Raw genomic sequence first — 20,315 nt, forward strand, 5'->3', positions numbered from 1 at the left:
CGTAATACGTATATCAAATAACGTATAACGTATAACGTATAACGTATAACGTATAACGTATAACGTATAACGTATAACGTATAACGTATAACGTATAACGTATAACGTATAACGTATAACGTATAACGTATAGCGTATAACGTATAACGTATAACGTATAACGTATAACGTATAACGTATAACGTATAACGTATAACGTATAACGTATAACGTATAACGTATAACGTATAACGTACAACGTATAACATAGAACTTTTAACGTATATCGTATAACGTATAACGTATAACGTATAACGTATATCGTGTAACGTATGACGTATGACGTATGACGTATCACGTATAACGTATAACGTATAACGTATAACGTATAACGTATAACCTTTAACGTATGACGTATAACGTATAACGTGTAACGTATAACGTAATACGTATATCAAATAACGTATAACGTATAACGTATAACGTATAACGTATAACGTATAACGTATAACGTATAACGTGTAACGTATAACGTATAACGTTTAACGTATAACGTATAACGTATAACGTATAACGTATAACGTATAACGTATAACGTATAACGTATAACGTATAACGTATAACGTATAACGTATAACGTATAACGTATAACGTATAACGTATAACGTATAACGTATAACGTATAACGTATAACGTATAACGTATAAAGTATAACATATCACGTATAACGCATATCCTAGAACTTATGGCGTATAACGTATAACGTATAACATAATACGTATAACGTATAACGTATTACGTATAACGTATAACGTATGACGTATAACGTATAACGTATAACGTATAACGTATAACGTATAACGTATAACGTATAACGTATAACGTATAACGTATAACGTATAACGTATAACGTATAACGTATAACGTATAACGTATAACGTATAACGTATAACGTATAACGTATAACGTATAACGTATAACGTATAACATATAACGTGTAACGTATAACGTATAACGTATAACATATAACGTATAACGCATATCCTAGAACTTATGGCGTATAACGTATAATGTATAACGTATAACGTATAACGTATAACGTATAACGTATAACGTATAACGTATAACGTATAACGTATAACGTATAACGTGTAACGTATAACGTATAACGTATAACATATAACGTATAACGCATATCCTAGAACTTATGGCGTATAACGTATAATGTATAACGTATAACGTATAACGTATAACGTATAACGTATAACGTATAACGTATAACGTATAACGTATAACGTATAACGTATAACGTATAGCGTATAACGTATAACGTATAACGTATAACGTATATCGTATGACGTATAACGTATAACGTATAGCGTATAACGTATAACGTATAACGTATAACGTATAACGTATTACGTATAACGTATAACGTATAACGTATAACGTATAACGTATAACGTATAACGTATAACGTATAACATATAACGTATAACGTATAACATATAACGTATAACGCATGTCCTAGAACTTATGGCGTATAACGTATAATTTATAACGTATAACGTATAACGTATAACGTATAACGTATAACGTATAACGTATAACGTATAACGTATAACGTATAACGTATAACGTATAACGTATAACGTATAACGTATAACGTAATACGTATATCAAATAACGTATAACGTATAACGTATAACGTATAACGTAATACGTATATCAAATAACGTATAACGTATAACGTATAACGTATAACGTATAACGTATAACGTATAACGTATAACGTATAACATATAACGTATAACGCATATCCTAGAACTTATGGCGTATAACGTATAATGTATAACGTATAACGTATAACGTATAACGTATAACGTATAACGTATAACGTATAACGTATAACGTATAACGTATAACGTATAACGTATAACGTATAACGTATAACGTATAACGTATAACGTATAACGTATAACGTATAACGTATAACGTATAAAGTATAAGATATCACGTATAACGCATATCCTAGAACTTATGGCGTATAACGTATAATGTATAACGTATAACGTATAACGTATAACGTAAAACGTATAACGTATAACGTATAACATATAACGTATAACGCATATCATAGAACTTATGGCGTATAACGTATAACGTATAACGTATAACGTATAACGTATAACGTATAACGTATATCGTATGACGTATAACGTATGACGTATAGCGTATAACGTATAACGTATAACGTATAACGTATAACGTATAACGTATAACGTATAACGTATAACGTATAACGTATAACGTATAACGTATAGCGTATAACGTATAACGTATAACGTATAACGTATAACGTATAACGTATAACGTATAACGTATAACGTATAACGTATAACGTATAACGTATAACGTATAACGTATAACGTATAACGTATAACGTGTATCGTATGACGTATAACGTATGACGTATAGCGTATAACGTATAACGTATAACGTATAACGTATAACGTATAACGTATAACGTATAACGTATAACGTATAACGTATAACGTATAACGTATAACGTATAAAGTATAACGTATAACGTATAACGTATAACGTATAACGTATAACGTAATGCGTATAACGTATAACGTATAACGTATAACGTAATACGTATATCAAATAACGTATAACGTATAACGTATAACGTATAACGTATAACGTATAACGTATAACGTATAACGTATAACGTATAACGTATAACGTATAACGTATAACGTATAACGTATAGCGTGTAACGTATAACGTATAACGTATAACGTATAACGTATAACGTATAACGTATAACGTATAACGTATAACGTATAACGTATAACGTATAACGTACAACGTATAACATAGAACTTTTAACGTATATCGTATAACGTATAACGTATAACGTATAACGTATATCGTGTAACGTATGACGTATGACGTATGACGTATCACGTATAACGTATAACGTATAACGTATAACGTATAACGTATAACCTTTAACGTATGACGTATAACGTATAACGTGTAACGTATAACGTAATACGTATATCAAATAACGTATAACGTATAACGTATAACGTATAACGTATAACGTATAACGTATAACGTATAACGTATAACGTGTAACGTATAACGTATAACGTTTAACGTATAACGTATAACGTATAACGTATAACGTATAACGTATAACGTATAACGTATAACGTATAACGTATAACGTATAACGTATAACGTATAACGTATAACGTATAACGTATAACGTATAACGTATAACGTATAACGTATAACGTATAACGTATAACGTATAAAGTATAACATATCACGTATAACGCATATCCTAGAACTTATGGCGTATAACGTATAACGTATAACATAATACGTATAACGTATAACGTATTACGTATAACGTATAACGTATGACGTATAACGAATACGTTATACGTTATACGTTATACGTTATACGTTATACGTTATACGTTATACGTTATACGTTATACGTTATACGTTATACGTTATACGTTATACGTTATACGTTATACGTTGTACGTTATACGTTATACGTTATACGTTATACGTTAGACGTTGTACGTTATAACGTATAACGTATAACGTATAACGTATAACGTATAACGTATAACGTATAACGTATAACGTATAACGTATAACGTATAACGTATAACGTATAACGTATAACGTATAACGTATAACGTATAACGTGTAACGTATAACGTATAACGTATAACATATAACGTATAACGCATATCCTAGAACTTATGGCGTATAACGTATAATGTATAACGTATAACGTATAACGTATAACGTATAACGTATAACGTATAACGTATAACGTATAACGTATAACGTATAACGTATAACGTATAGCGTATAACGTATAACGTATAACGTATAACGTATATCGTATGACGTATAACGTATAACGTATAGCGTATAACGTATAACGTATAACGTATAACGTATAACGTATTACGTATAACGTATAACGTATAACGTATAACGTATAACGTATAACGTATAACGTATAACGTATAACGTATAACGTATAACGTATAACATATAACGTATAACGTATAACATATAACGTATAACGCATATCCTAGAACTTATGGCGTATAACGTATAATTTATAACGTATAACGTATAACGTATAACGTATAACGTATAACGTATAACGTATAACGTATAACGTATAACGTGTAACGTATAACGTATAACGTTTAACGTATAACGTATAACGTATAACGTAATACGTATATCAAATAACGTATAACGTATAACGTATAACGTAATACGTATATCAAATAACGTATAACGTATAACGTATAACGTATAACGTATAACGTATAACGTATAACGTATAACATATAACGTATAACGCATATCCTAGAACTTATGGCGTATAACGTATAATGTATAACGTATAACGTATAACGTATAACGTATAACGTATAACGTATAACGTATAACGTATAACGTATAACGTATAACGTATAACGTATAACGTATAACGTACAACGTATAACATAGAACTTTTAACGTATATCGTATAACGTATAACGTATAACGTATAACGTATATCGTGTAACGTATGACGTATGACGTATGACGTATCACGTATAACGTATAACGTATAACGTATAACGTATAACGTATAACCTTTAACGTATGACGTATAGCGTATAACGTATAACGTATAACGTATAACGTATAACGTATAACGTATAACGTATAACGTATAACGTATAACGTATAACGTATAACGTATAACGTACAACGTATAACATAGAACTTTTAACGTATATCGTATAACGTATAACGTATAACGTATAACGTATATCGTGTAACGTATGACGTATGACGTATGACGTATCACGTATAACGTATAACGTATAACGTATAACGTATAACGTATAACCTTTAACGTATGACGTATAACGTATAACGTGTAACGTATAACGTAATACGTATATCAAATAACGTATAACGTATAACGTATAACGTATAACGTATAACGTATAACGTATAACGTATAACGTGTAACGTATAACGTATAACGTTTAACCTATAACGTATAACGTATAACGTATAACGTATAACGTATAACGTATAACGTATAACGTATAACGTATAACGTATAACGTATAACGTATAACGTATAACGTATAACGTATAACGTATAACGTATAACGTATAACGTATAACGTATAACGTATAACGTATAACGTATAAAGTATAACATATCACGTATAACGCATATCCTAGAACTTATGGCGTATAACGTATAACGTATAACATAATACGTATAACGTATAACGTATTACGTATAACGTATAACGTATGACGTATAACGTATAACGTATAACGTATAACGTATAACGTATAACGTATAACGTATAACGTATAACGTATAACGTATAACGTATAACGTATAACGTATAACGTATAACGTATAACGTATAACGTATAACGTATAACGTATAACGTATAACGTATAACGTATAACGTATAACATATAACGTGTAACGTATAACGTATAACGTATAACATATAACGTATAACGCATATCCTAGAACTTATGGCGTATAACGTATAATGTATAACGTATAACGTATAACGTATAACGTATAACGTATAACGTATAACGTATAACGTATAACGTATAACGTATAACGTATAACGTATAACGTATAGCGTATAACGTATAACGTATAACGTATAACGTATATCGTATGACGTATAACGTATAACGTATAGCGTATAACGTATAACGTATAACGTATAACGTATAACGTATTACGTATAACGTATAACGTATAACGTATAACGTATAACGTATAACGTATAACGTATAACGTATAACATATAACGTATAACGTATAACATATAACGTATAACGCATATCCTAGAACTTATGGCGTATAACGTATAATTTATAACGTATAACGTATAACGTATAACGTATAACGTAGAACGTATAACGTATAACGTATAACGTGTAACGTATAACGTATAACGTATAACGTATAACGTATAACGTATAACGTAATACGTATATCAAATAACGTATAACGTATAACGTATAACGTATAACGTAATACGTATATCAAATAACGTATAACGTATAACGTATAACGTATAACGTATAACGTATAACGTATAACGTATAACATATAACGTATAACGCATATCCTAGAACTTATGGCGTATAACGTATAATGTATAACGTATAACGTATAACGTATAACGTATAACGTATAACGTATAACGTATAACGTATAACGTATAACGTATAACGTATAACGTATAACGTATAACGTATAACGTATAACGTATAACGTATAACGTATAACGTATAACGTATAACGTATAACGTATAAAGTATAAGATATCACGTATAACGCATATCCTAGAACTTATGGCGTATAACGTATAATGTATAACGTATAACGTATAACGTATAACGTAAAACGTATAACGTATAACGTATAACATATAACGTATGACGCATATCATAGAACTTATGGCGTATAACGTATAACGTATAACGTATAACGTATAACGTATAACGTATAACGTATATCGTATGACGTATAACGTATGACGTATAGCGTATAACGTATAACGTATAACGTATAACGTATAACGTATAACGTATAACGTATAACGTATAACGTATAACGTATAACGTATAACGTATAACGTATAACGTATAACGTATAACGTATAAAGTATAACGTATAACGTATAACGTATAACGTATAACGTATAACGTATAACGTAATGCGTATAACGTATAACGTATAACGTATAACGTAATACGTATATCAAATAACGTATAACGTATATCGTATAACGTATAACGTATAACGTATAACGTATAACGTATAACGTATAACGTATAACGTATAACGTATAACGTATAACGTATAACGTATAACGTATAGCGTATAACGTATAACGTATAACGTATAACGTATAACGTATAACGTATAACGTATAACGTATAACGTATAACGTATAACGTATAACGTACAACGTATAACATAGAACTTTTAACGTATATCGTATAACGTATAACGTATAACGTATAACGTAGATCGTGTAACGTATGACGTATGACGTATGACGTATAACGTATAACGTATAACGTATAACGTATAACGTATAACGTATAACTTTTAACGTATAACGTATAACGTATAACGTATAACGTATAACGTATAACGTATAACGTATAGCGTATAACGTATAACGTATAACGTATAACGTATAACGTATAACGTATGACGTATAACGTATAACGTATAGCGTATAACGTATAACGTATAACGTATAACGTATAACGTATAACGTATAACGTATAACGTATAACGTATAACGTATAACGTATAACGTACAACGTATAACATAGAACTTTTAACGTATATCGTATAACGTATAACGTATAACGTATAACGTATAACGTATAACGTATAACGTATAACGTATAACGTATAACGTAGAACGTATAACGTATAACTTATAGCGTATAACGTATAACGTATAACGTATAACGTATAACGTATAACGTATAACGTATAACGTATAACGTATAACGTATAACGCATATCCTAGAACTTATGGCGTATAACGTATAATGTATAACGTATAACGTATAACGTATAACGTATAACGTATAACGTATAGCGTATAACGTATAACGTATAACGTATAACGTATAACGTATAACGTATAACGTATAACGTATAACGTATAACGTATAACGTATAACGTATAACGTATAAAGTATAACGTATAACGTATAACGTATAACGTATAACGTATAACGTATAACGTAATACGTATAACGTATAACGTATAACGTATAACGTAATACGTATATCAAATAACGTATATCGTATAACGTATAACGTATAACGTATAACGTATAACGTATAACGTATAACGTATAACGTATAACGTATAACGTATAACGTATAACGTATAACGTATAACGTATAACGTATAGCGTATAACGTATAACGTATAACGTATAACGTATAACGTATAACGTATAACGTATAACGTATAACGTATAACGTATAACGTATAACGTATAACGTATAACGTATAACGTATAACGTATAACGTATATCGTATGACGTATAACGTATGACGTATAGCGTATAACGTATAACGTATAACGTATAACGTATAACGTATAACGTATAACGTATAACGTATAACGTATAACGTATAACGTATAACGTATAACGTATAACGTATAACGTATAAAGTATAACGTATAACGTATAACGTATAACGTATAACGTATAACGTAATGCGTATAACGTATAACGTATAACGTATAACGTAATACGTATATCAAATAACGTATAACGTATAACGTATAACGTATAACGTATAACGTATAACGTATAACGTATAACGTATAACGTATAACGTATAACGTATAACGTATAACGTATAACGTATAGCGTATAACGTATAACGTATAACGTATAACGTATAACGTATAACGTATAACGTATAACGTATAACGTATAACGTATAACGTATAACGTATAACGTAGAACGTATAACATAGAACTTTTAACGTATATCGTATAACGTATAACGTATAACGTATAACGTATATCGTGTAACGTATGACGTATGACGTATGACGTATCACGTATAACGTATAACGTATAACGTATAACGTATAACGTATAACCTTTAACGTATGACGTATAACGTATAACGTGTAACGTATAACGTAATACGTATATCAAATAACGTATAACGTATAACGTATAACGTATAACGTATAACGTATAACGTATAACGTATAACGTAGAACGTATAACGTATAACGTATAACGTATAACGTATAACGTATAACGTATAACGTATAACGTATAACGTATAACGTATAACGTATAACGTATAAAGTATAACATATCACGTATAACGCATATCCTAGAACTTATGGCGTATAACGTATAACGTATAACATAATACGTATAACGTATAACGTATTACGTATAACGTATAACGTATGACGTATAACGTATAACGTATAACTTATAGCGTATAACGTATAACGTATAACGTATAACGTATAAACTATAACACATAACGTATAACGTATAAACTATAACACATAACGTATAACGTATAACGTATAACGTATAACGTATAACGTATAACGTATAACGTATAACGTATAACGTATAACGTATAACGTATAACGTATAACGTATAACGTATAACGTATAACGTATAACGTATAACGTATAACGTATAACGTATAACGTATAACGTATAACGTATAACGTATAACGTATAACGTATAACGTATAACGTATAACGTATAACGTATAACGTATAACGTATAACGTATAACGTATAACGTGTAACGTATAACGTATAACGTATAACATATAACGTATAACGCATATCCTAGAACTTATGGCGTATAACGTATAATGTATAACGTATAACGTATAACGTATAACGTATAACGTATAACGTATAACGTATAGCGTATAACGTATAACGTATAACGTATAACGTATATCGTATGACGTATAACGTATAACGTATAGCGTATAACGTATAACGTATAACGTATAACGTATAACGTATTACGTATAACGTATAACGTATAACGTATAACGTATAACGTATAACGTATAACGTATAACGTATAACATATAACGTATAACGTATAACATATAACGTATAACGCATATCCTAGAACTTATGGCGTATAACGTATAATTTATAACGTATAACGTATAACGTATAACGTATAACGTAGAACGTATAACGTATAACGTATAACGTGTAACGTATAACGTATAACGTATAACGTATAACGTATAACGTATAACGTAATACGTATATCAAATAACGTATAACGTATAACGTATAACGTATAACGTAATACGTATATCAAATAACGTATAACGTATAACGTATAACGTATAACGTATAACGTATAACGTATAACGTATAACATATAACGTATAACGCATATCCTAGAACTTATGGCGTATAACGTATAATGTATAACGTATAACGTATAACGTATAACGTATAACGTATAACGTATAACGTATAACGTATAACGTATAACGTATAACGTATAACGTATAACGTATAACGTATAACGTATAACGTATAACGTATAACGTATAACGTATAACGTATAACGTATAACGTATAAAGTATAAGATATCACGTATAACGCATATCCTAGAACTTATGGCGTATAACGTATAATGTATAACGTATAACGTATAACGTATAACGTAAAACGTATAACGTATAACGTATAACATATAACGTATGACGCATATCATAGAACTTATGGCGTATAACGTATAACGTATAACGTATAACGTATAACGTATAACGTATAACGTATATCGTATGACGTATAACGTATGACGTATAGCGTATAACGTATAACGTATAACGTATAACGTATAACGTATAACGTATAACGTATAACGTATAACGTATAACGTATAACGTATAACGTATAACGTATAACGTATAACGTATAACGTATAAAGTATAACGTATAACGTATAACGTATAACGTATAACGTATAACGTATAACGTAATGCGTATAACGTATAACGTATAACGTATAACGTAATACGTATATCAAATAACGTATAACGTATATCGTATAACGTATAACGTATAACGTATAACGTATAACGTATAACGTATAACGTATAACGTATAACGTATAACGTATAACGTATAACGTATAACGTATAGCGTATAACGTATAACGTATAACGTATAACGTATAACGTATAACGTATAACGTATAACGTATAACGTATAACGTATAACGTATAACGTACAACGTATAACATAGAACTTTTAACGTATATCGTATAACGTATAACGTATAACGTATAACGTAGATCGTGTAACGTATGACGTATGACGTATGACGTATAACGTATAACGTATAACGTATAACGTATAACGTATAACGTATAACTTTTAACGTATAACGTATAACGTATAACGTATAACGTATAACGTATAACGTATAACGTATAGCGTATAACGTATAACGTATAACGTATAACGTATAACGTATAACGTATGACGTATAACGTATAACGTATAGCGTATAACGTATAACGTATAACGTATAACGTATAACGTATAACGTATAACGTATAACGTATAACGTATAACGTATAACGTATAACGTACAACGTATAACATAGAACTTTTAACGTATATCGTATAACGTATAACGTATAACGTATAACGTATAACGTATAACGTATAACGTATAACGTATAACGTATAACGTAGAACGTATAACGTATAACTTATAGCGTATAACGTATAACGTATAACGTATAACGTATAACGTATAACGTATAACGTATAACGTATAACGTATAACGTATAACGCATATCCTAGAACTTATGGCGTATAACGTATAATGTATAACGTATAACGTATAACGTATAACGTATAACGTATAACGTATAGCGTATAACGTATAACGTATAACGTATAACGTATAACGTATAACGTATAACGTATAACGTATAACGTATAACGTATAACGTATAACGTATAACGTATAAAGTATAACGTATAACGTATAACGTATAACGTATAACGTATAACGTATAACGTAATACGTATAACGTATAACGTATAACGTATAACGTAATACGTATATCAAATAACGTATATCGTATAACGTATAACGTATAACGTATAACGTATAACGTATAACGTATAACGTATAACGTATAACGTATAACGTATAACGTATAACGTATAACGTATAACGTATAACGTATAGCGTATAACGTATAACGTATAACGTATAACGTATAACGTATAACGTATAACGTATAACGTATAACGTATAACGTATAACGTATAACGTATAACGTATAACGTATAACGTATAACGTATAACGTATATCGTATGACGTATAACGTATGACGTATAGCGTATAACGTATAACGTATAACGTATAACGTATAACGTATAACGTATAACGTATAACGTATAACGTATAACGTATAACGTATAACGTATAACGTATAACGTATAACGTATAAAGTATAACGTATAACGTATAACGTATAACGTATAACGTATAACGTAATGCGTATAACGTATAACGTATAACGTATAACGTAATACGTATATCAAATAACGTATAACGTATAACGTATAACGTATAACGTATAACGTATAACGTATAACGTATAACGTATAACGTATAACGTATAACGTATAACGTATAACGTATAACGTATAGCGTATAACGTATAACGTATAACGTATAACGTATAACGTATAACGTATAACGTATAACGTATAACGTATAACGTATAACGTATAACGTATAACGTAGAACGTATAACATAGAACTTTTAACGTATATCGTATAACGTATAACGTATAACGTATAACGTATATCGTGTAACGTATGACGTATGACGTATGACGTATCACGTATAACGTATAACGTATAACGTATAACGTATAACGTATAACCTTTAACGTATGACGTATAACGTATAACGTGTAACGTATAACGTAATACGTATATCAAATAACGTATAACGTATAACGTATAACGTATAACGTATAACGTATAACGTATAACGTATAACGTAGAACGTATAACGTATAACGTATAACGTATAACGTATAACGTATAACGTATAACGTATAACGTATAACGTATAACGTATAACGTATAACGTATAAAGTATAACATATCACGTATAACGCATATCCTAGAACTTATGGCGTATAACGTATAACGTATAACATAATACGTATAACGTATAACGTATTACGTATAACGTATAACGTATGACGTATAACGTATAACGTATAACTTATAGCGTATAACGTATAACGTATAACGTATAACGTATAAACTATAACACATAACGTATAACGTATAAACTATAACACATAACGTATAACGTATAACGTATAACGTATAACGTATAACGTATAACGTATAACGTATAACGTATAACGTATAACGTATAACGTATAACGTATAACGTATAACGTATAACGTATAACGTATAACGTATAACGTATAACGTATAACGTATAACGTATAACGTATAACGTATAACGTATAACGTATAACGTATAACGTATAACGTATAACGTATAACGTATAACGTATAACGTATAACGTATAACGTATAACGTGTAACGTATAACGTATAACGTATAACATATAACGTATAACGCATATCCTAGAACTTATGGCGTATAACGTATAATGTATAACGTATAACGTATAACGTATAACGTATAACGTATAACGTATAACGTATAACGTATAACGTATAACGTATAACGTATAGCGTATAACGTATAACGTATAACGTATAACGTATATCGTATGACGTATAACGTATAACGTATAGCGTATAACGTATAACGTATAACGTATAACGTATAACGTATAACGTATAACGTATAACGTATAACGTATAACGTATAACGTATAGCGTATAACGTATAACGTATAACGTATAACGTATATCGTATGACGTATAACGTATAACGTATAGCGTATAACGTATAACGTATAACGTATAACGTATAACGTATTACGTATAACGTATAACGTATAACGTATAACGTATAACGTATAACGTATAACGTATAACGTATAACATATAACGTATAACGTATAACATATAACGTATAACGCATATCCTAGAACTTATGGCGTATAACGTATAATTTATAACGTATAACGTATAACGTATAACGTATAACGTATAACGTATAACGTATAACGTATAACGTATAACGTATAACGTATAACGTATAACGTATAACGTATAACGTATAACGTATAACGTATAACGTAATACGTATATCAAATAACGTATAACGTATAACGTATAACGTATAACGTAATACGTATATCAAATAACGTATAACGTATAACGTATAACGTATAACGTATAACGTATAACGTTTAACGTATAACATATAACGTATAACGCATATCCTAGAACTTATGGCGTATAACGTATAATGTATAACGTATAACGTATAACGTATAACGTATAACGTATAACGTATAACGTATAACGTATAACGTATAACGTATAACGTATAACGTATAACGTATACCGTATAACGTATAACGTATAACGTATAACGTATAACGTATAACGTATAACGTATAACGTATAACGTATAACGTATAACGTATAACGTATAACGTATAACGTATAACGTATAACGTATAACGTATAACGTATAACGTATAACGTATAACGTATAACGTATAACGTATAACGTATAACGTATAACGTATAACGTATAACGTATAACGTATAACGTATAACGTGTAACGTATAACGTATAACGTATAACGTATAACGTATAACGCATATCCTAGAACTTATGGCGTATAACGTATAATGTATAACGTATAACGTATAACGTATAACGTATAGCGTATAACGTATAACGTATAACATATAACGTATATCGTATGACGTATAACGTATAACGTATAGCGTATAACGTATAACGTATAACGTATAACGTATAACGTATTACGTATAACGTATAACGTATAACGTATAACGTATAACGTATAACGTATAACGTATAACGTATAACGTATAACGTATAACATATAACGTATAACGTATAACATATAACGTATAACGCATATCCTAGAACTTATGGCGTATAACGTATAATTTATAACGTATAACGTATAACGTATAACGTATAACGTATAACGTATAACGTATAACGTATAACGTATAACGTATAACGTATAACGTATAACGTGTAACGTATAACGTATAACGTATAACATATAACGTATAACGCATATCCTAGAACTTATGGCGTATAACGTATAATGTATAACGTATAACGTATAACGTATAACGTATAACGTATAGCGTATAACGTATAACGTATAACGTATAACGTATAACGTATAACGTATAACGTATAACGTATAACGTATAACATATAACGTATAACGCATATCCTAGAACTTATGGCGTATAACGTATAATGTATAACGTATAACGTATAACGTATAACGTATAACGTATAACGTATAACGTATAACGTATAACGTATAACGTATAATGTATAACGTATAACGTATACCGTATAACGTATAACGTATAACGTATAACGTATAACGTATAACGTATAACGTATAACGTATAACGTATAACGTATAACGTATAACGTATAACGTATAACGTATAACGTATAACGTATAACGTATAACGTATAACGTATAACGTATAACGTATAACGTATAACGTATAACGTATAACGTATAACGTATAACGTATAACGTATAACGTATAACGTATAACGTATAACGTATAACGTATAACGTATAACGTATAACGTATAACGTGTAACGTATAACGTATAACGTATAACATATAACGTATAACGCATATCCTAGAACTTATGGCGTATAACGTATAATGTATAACGTATAACGTATAACGTATAACGTATAGCGTATAACGTATAACGTATAACGTATAACGTATATCGTATGACGTATAACGTATAACGTATAGCGTATAACGTATAACGTATAACGTATAACGTATAACGTATAACGTATAACGTATAACGCATATCCTAGAACTTATGGCGTATAACGTATAATGTATAACGCATAACGTATAACGTATAACGTATAACGTATAACGTATAACGTATAACGTATAACGTATAACGTATAGCGTATAACGTATAACGTATAACGTATAACGTATATCGTATGACGTATAACGTATAACGTATAGCGTATAACGTATAACGTATAACGTATAACGTATAACGTATTACGTATAACGTATAACGTATAACGTATAACGTATAACGTATAACGTATAACGTATAACGTATAACGTATAACATATAACGTATAACGTATAACATATAACGTATAACGCATATCCTAGAACTTATGGCGTATAACGTATAATTTATAACGTATAACGTATAACGTATAACGTATAACGTATAACGTATAACGTATAACGTATAACGTATAACGTATAACGTGTAACGTATAACGTATAACGTATAACGTATAACGTATAACGTATAACGTATAACGTGTAACGTATAACGTATAACGTATAACATATAACGTATAACGCATATCCTAGAACTTATGGCGTATAACGTATAATGTATAACGTATAACGTATAACGTATAACGTATAACGTATAACGTATAACGTATAACGTATAACGTATAACGTATAGCGTATAACGTATAACGTATAACGTATAACGTATATCGTATGACGTATAACGTATAACGTATAGCGTATAACGTATAACGTATAACGTATAACGTATAACGTATTACGTATAACGTATAACGTATAACGTATAACGTATAACGTATAATGTATAACGTATAACGTATAACATATAACGTATAACGTATAACATATAACGTATAACGCATATCCTAGAACTTATGGCGTATAACGTATAATTTATAACGTATAACGTATAACGTATAACGTATAACGTATAACGTATAACGTATAACGTATAACGTATAACGTATAACGTATAACGTATAACGTATAACGTATAACGTAATAAGTATATCAAATAACGTATAACGTATAACGTATAACGTATAACGTATAACGTATAACGTATAACGTATAACATATAACGTATAACGCATATCCTAGAACATATGGCGTATAACGTATAAGGTATAACGTATAACGTATAACGTATAACGTATAACGTATAACGTATAACGTATAACGTATAACGTATAACGTATAACGTATAACGTATAACGTATAACGTATAACGTATAACGTATAACGTATAACGTACAACGTATAACGTATAACGTATAACGTATAACGTATAACGTATAACGTATGACGTATAACGTATAACGTATAACTTATAGCGTATAACGTATAACGTATAACGTATAACGCATAAACTATAACACATAACGTATAACGTATAAACTATAACACATAACGTATAACGTATAACGTATAACGTATAACGTATTACGTATAACGTATAACGTATAACGTATAACGTATAACGTATAACGTATAACGTATAACGTATAACGTATAACGTATAACGTATAACGTATAACGTATAACGTATAACGTATAACGTATAACGCATATCCTAGAACTTATGGCGTATAACGTATAATGTATAACGTATAACGTATAACGTATAACGTATAGCGTATAACGTATAACGTATAACATATAACGTATATCGTATGACGTATAACGTATAACGTATAGCGTATAACGTATAACGTATAACGTATAACGTATAACGTATTACGTATAACGTATAACGTATAACGTATAACGTATAACGTATAACGTATAACGTATAACGTATAACGTATAACGTATAACATATAACGTATAACGTATAACATATAACGTATAACGCATATCCTAGAACTTATGGCGTATAACGTATAATTTATAACGTATAACGTATAACGTATAACGTATAACGTATAACGTATAACGTATAACGTATAACGTATAACGTATAACGTATAACGTATAACGTGTAACGTATAACGTATAACGTATAACATATAACGTATAACGCATATCCTAGAACTTATGGCGTATAACGTATAATGTATAACGTATAACGTATAACGTATAACGTATAACGTATAGCGTATAACGTATAACGTATAACGTATAACGTATAACGTATAACGTATAACGTATAACGTATAACGTATAACATATAACGTATAACGCATATCCTAGAACTTATGGCGTATAACGTATAATGTATAACGTATAACGTATAACGTATAACGTATAACGTATAACGTATAACGTATAACGTATAACGTATAACGTACAACGTATAACGTATACCGTATAACGTATAACGTATAACGTATAACGTATAACGTATAACGTATAACGTATAACGTATAACGTATAACGTATAACGTATAACGTATAACGTATAACGTATAACGTATAACGTATAACGTATAACGTATAACGTATAACGTATAACGTATAACGTATAACGTATAACGTATAACGTATAACGTATAACGTATAACGTATAACGTATAACGTATAACGTATAACGTATAACGTATAACGTATAACGTATAACGTGTAACGTATAACGTATAACGTATAACATATAACGTATAACGCATATCCTAGAACTTATGGCGTATAACGTATAATGTATAACGTATAACGTATAACGTATAACGTATAGCGTATAACGTATAACGTATAACGTATAACGTATATCGTATGACGTATAACGTATAACGTATAGCGTATAACGTATAACGTATAACGTATAACGTATAACGTATAACGTATAACGTATAACGCATATCCTAGAACTTATGGCGTATAACGTATAATGTATAACGCATAACGTATAACGTATAACGTATAACGTATAACGTATAACGTATAACGTATAACGTATAACGTATAGCGTATAACGTATAACGTATAACGTATAACGTATATCGTATGACGTATAACGTATAACGTATAGCGTATAACGTATAACGTATAACGTATAACGTATAACGTATTACGTATAACGTATAACGTATAACGTATAACGTATAACGTATAACGTATAACGTATAACGTATAACGTATAACATATAACGTATAACGTATAACATATAACGTATAACGCATATCCTAGAACTTATGGCGTATAACGTATAATTTATAACGTATAACGTATAACGTATAACGTATAACGTATAACGTATAACGTATAACGTATAACGTATAACGTATAACGTGTAACGTATAACGTATAACGTATAACGTATAACGTATAACGTATAACGTATAACGTGTAACGTATAACGTATAACGTATAACATATAACGTATAACGCATATCCTAGAACTTATGGCGTATAACGTATAATGTATAACGTATAACGTATAACGTATAACGTATAACGTATAACGTATAACGTATAACGTATAACGTATAACGTATAGCGTATAACGTATAACGTATAACGTATAACGTATATCGTATGACGTATAACGTATAACGTATAGCGTATAACGTATAACGTATAACGTATAACGTATAACGTATTACGTATAACGTATAACGTATTACGTATAACGTATAACGTATAATGTATAACGTATAACGTATAACATATAACGTATAACGTATAACATATAACGTATAACGCATATCCTAGAACTTATGGCGTATAACGTATAATTTATAACGTATAACGTATAACGTATAACGTATAACGTATAACGTATAACGTATAACGTATAACGTATAACGTATAACGTATAACGTATAACGTATAACGTATAACGTATAACGTATAACGTAATAAGTATATCAAATAACATATAACGTATAACGTATAACGTATAACGTATAACGTATAACGTATAACGTATAACATATAACGTATAACGCATATCCTAGAACATATGGCGTATAACGTATAAGGTATAACGTATAACGTATAACGTATAACGTATAACGTATAACGTATAACGTATAACGTATAACGTATAACGTATAACGTATAACGTATAACGTATAACGTATAACGTATAACGTATAACGTATAACGTACAACGTATAACGTATAACGTATAAAGTATAACGTATAACGTATAACGTATGACGTATAACGTATAACGTATAACTTATAGCGTATAACGTATAACGTATAACGTATAACGCATAAACTATAACACATAACGTATAACGTATAAACTATAACACATAACGTATAACGTATAACGTATAACGTATAACGTATTACGTATAACGTATAACGTATAACGTATAACGTATAACGTATAACGTATAACGTATAACGTATAACGTATAACGTATAACGTATAACGTATAACGTATAACGTATAACGTATAACGTATAACGTATAACGTATAACGTATAACGTATAACGTATAACGTATAAAGTATAAGATATCACGTATAACGCATATCCTAGAACTTATGGCGTATAACGTATAATGTATAACGTATAACGTATAACGTATAACGTAAAACGTATAACGTATAACGTATAACATATAACGTATAACGCATATCATAGAACTTATGGCGTATAACGTATAACGTATAACGTATAACGTATAGCGTATAACGTATAACGTATAACGTATAACATATAACGTATAACGCATATA

The sequence above is a fragment of the Ptiloglossa arizonensis genome, chromosome 2 (genome assembly GCF_051014685.1).
Source record: "Ptiloglossa arizonensis isolate GNS036 chromosome 2, iyPtiAriz1_principal, whole genome shotgun sequence".
Classification (NCBI taxonomy): Eukaryota; Metazoa; Arthropoda; class Insecta; order Hymenoptera; family Colletidae; genus Ptiloglossa; species Ptiloglossa arizonensis.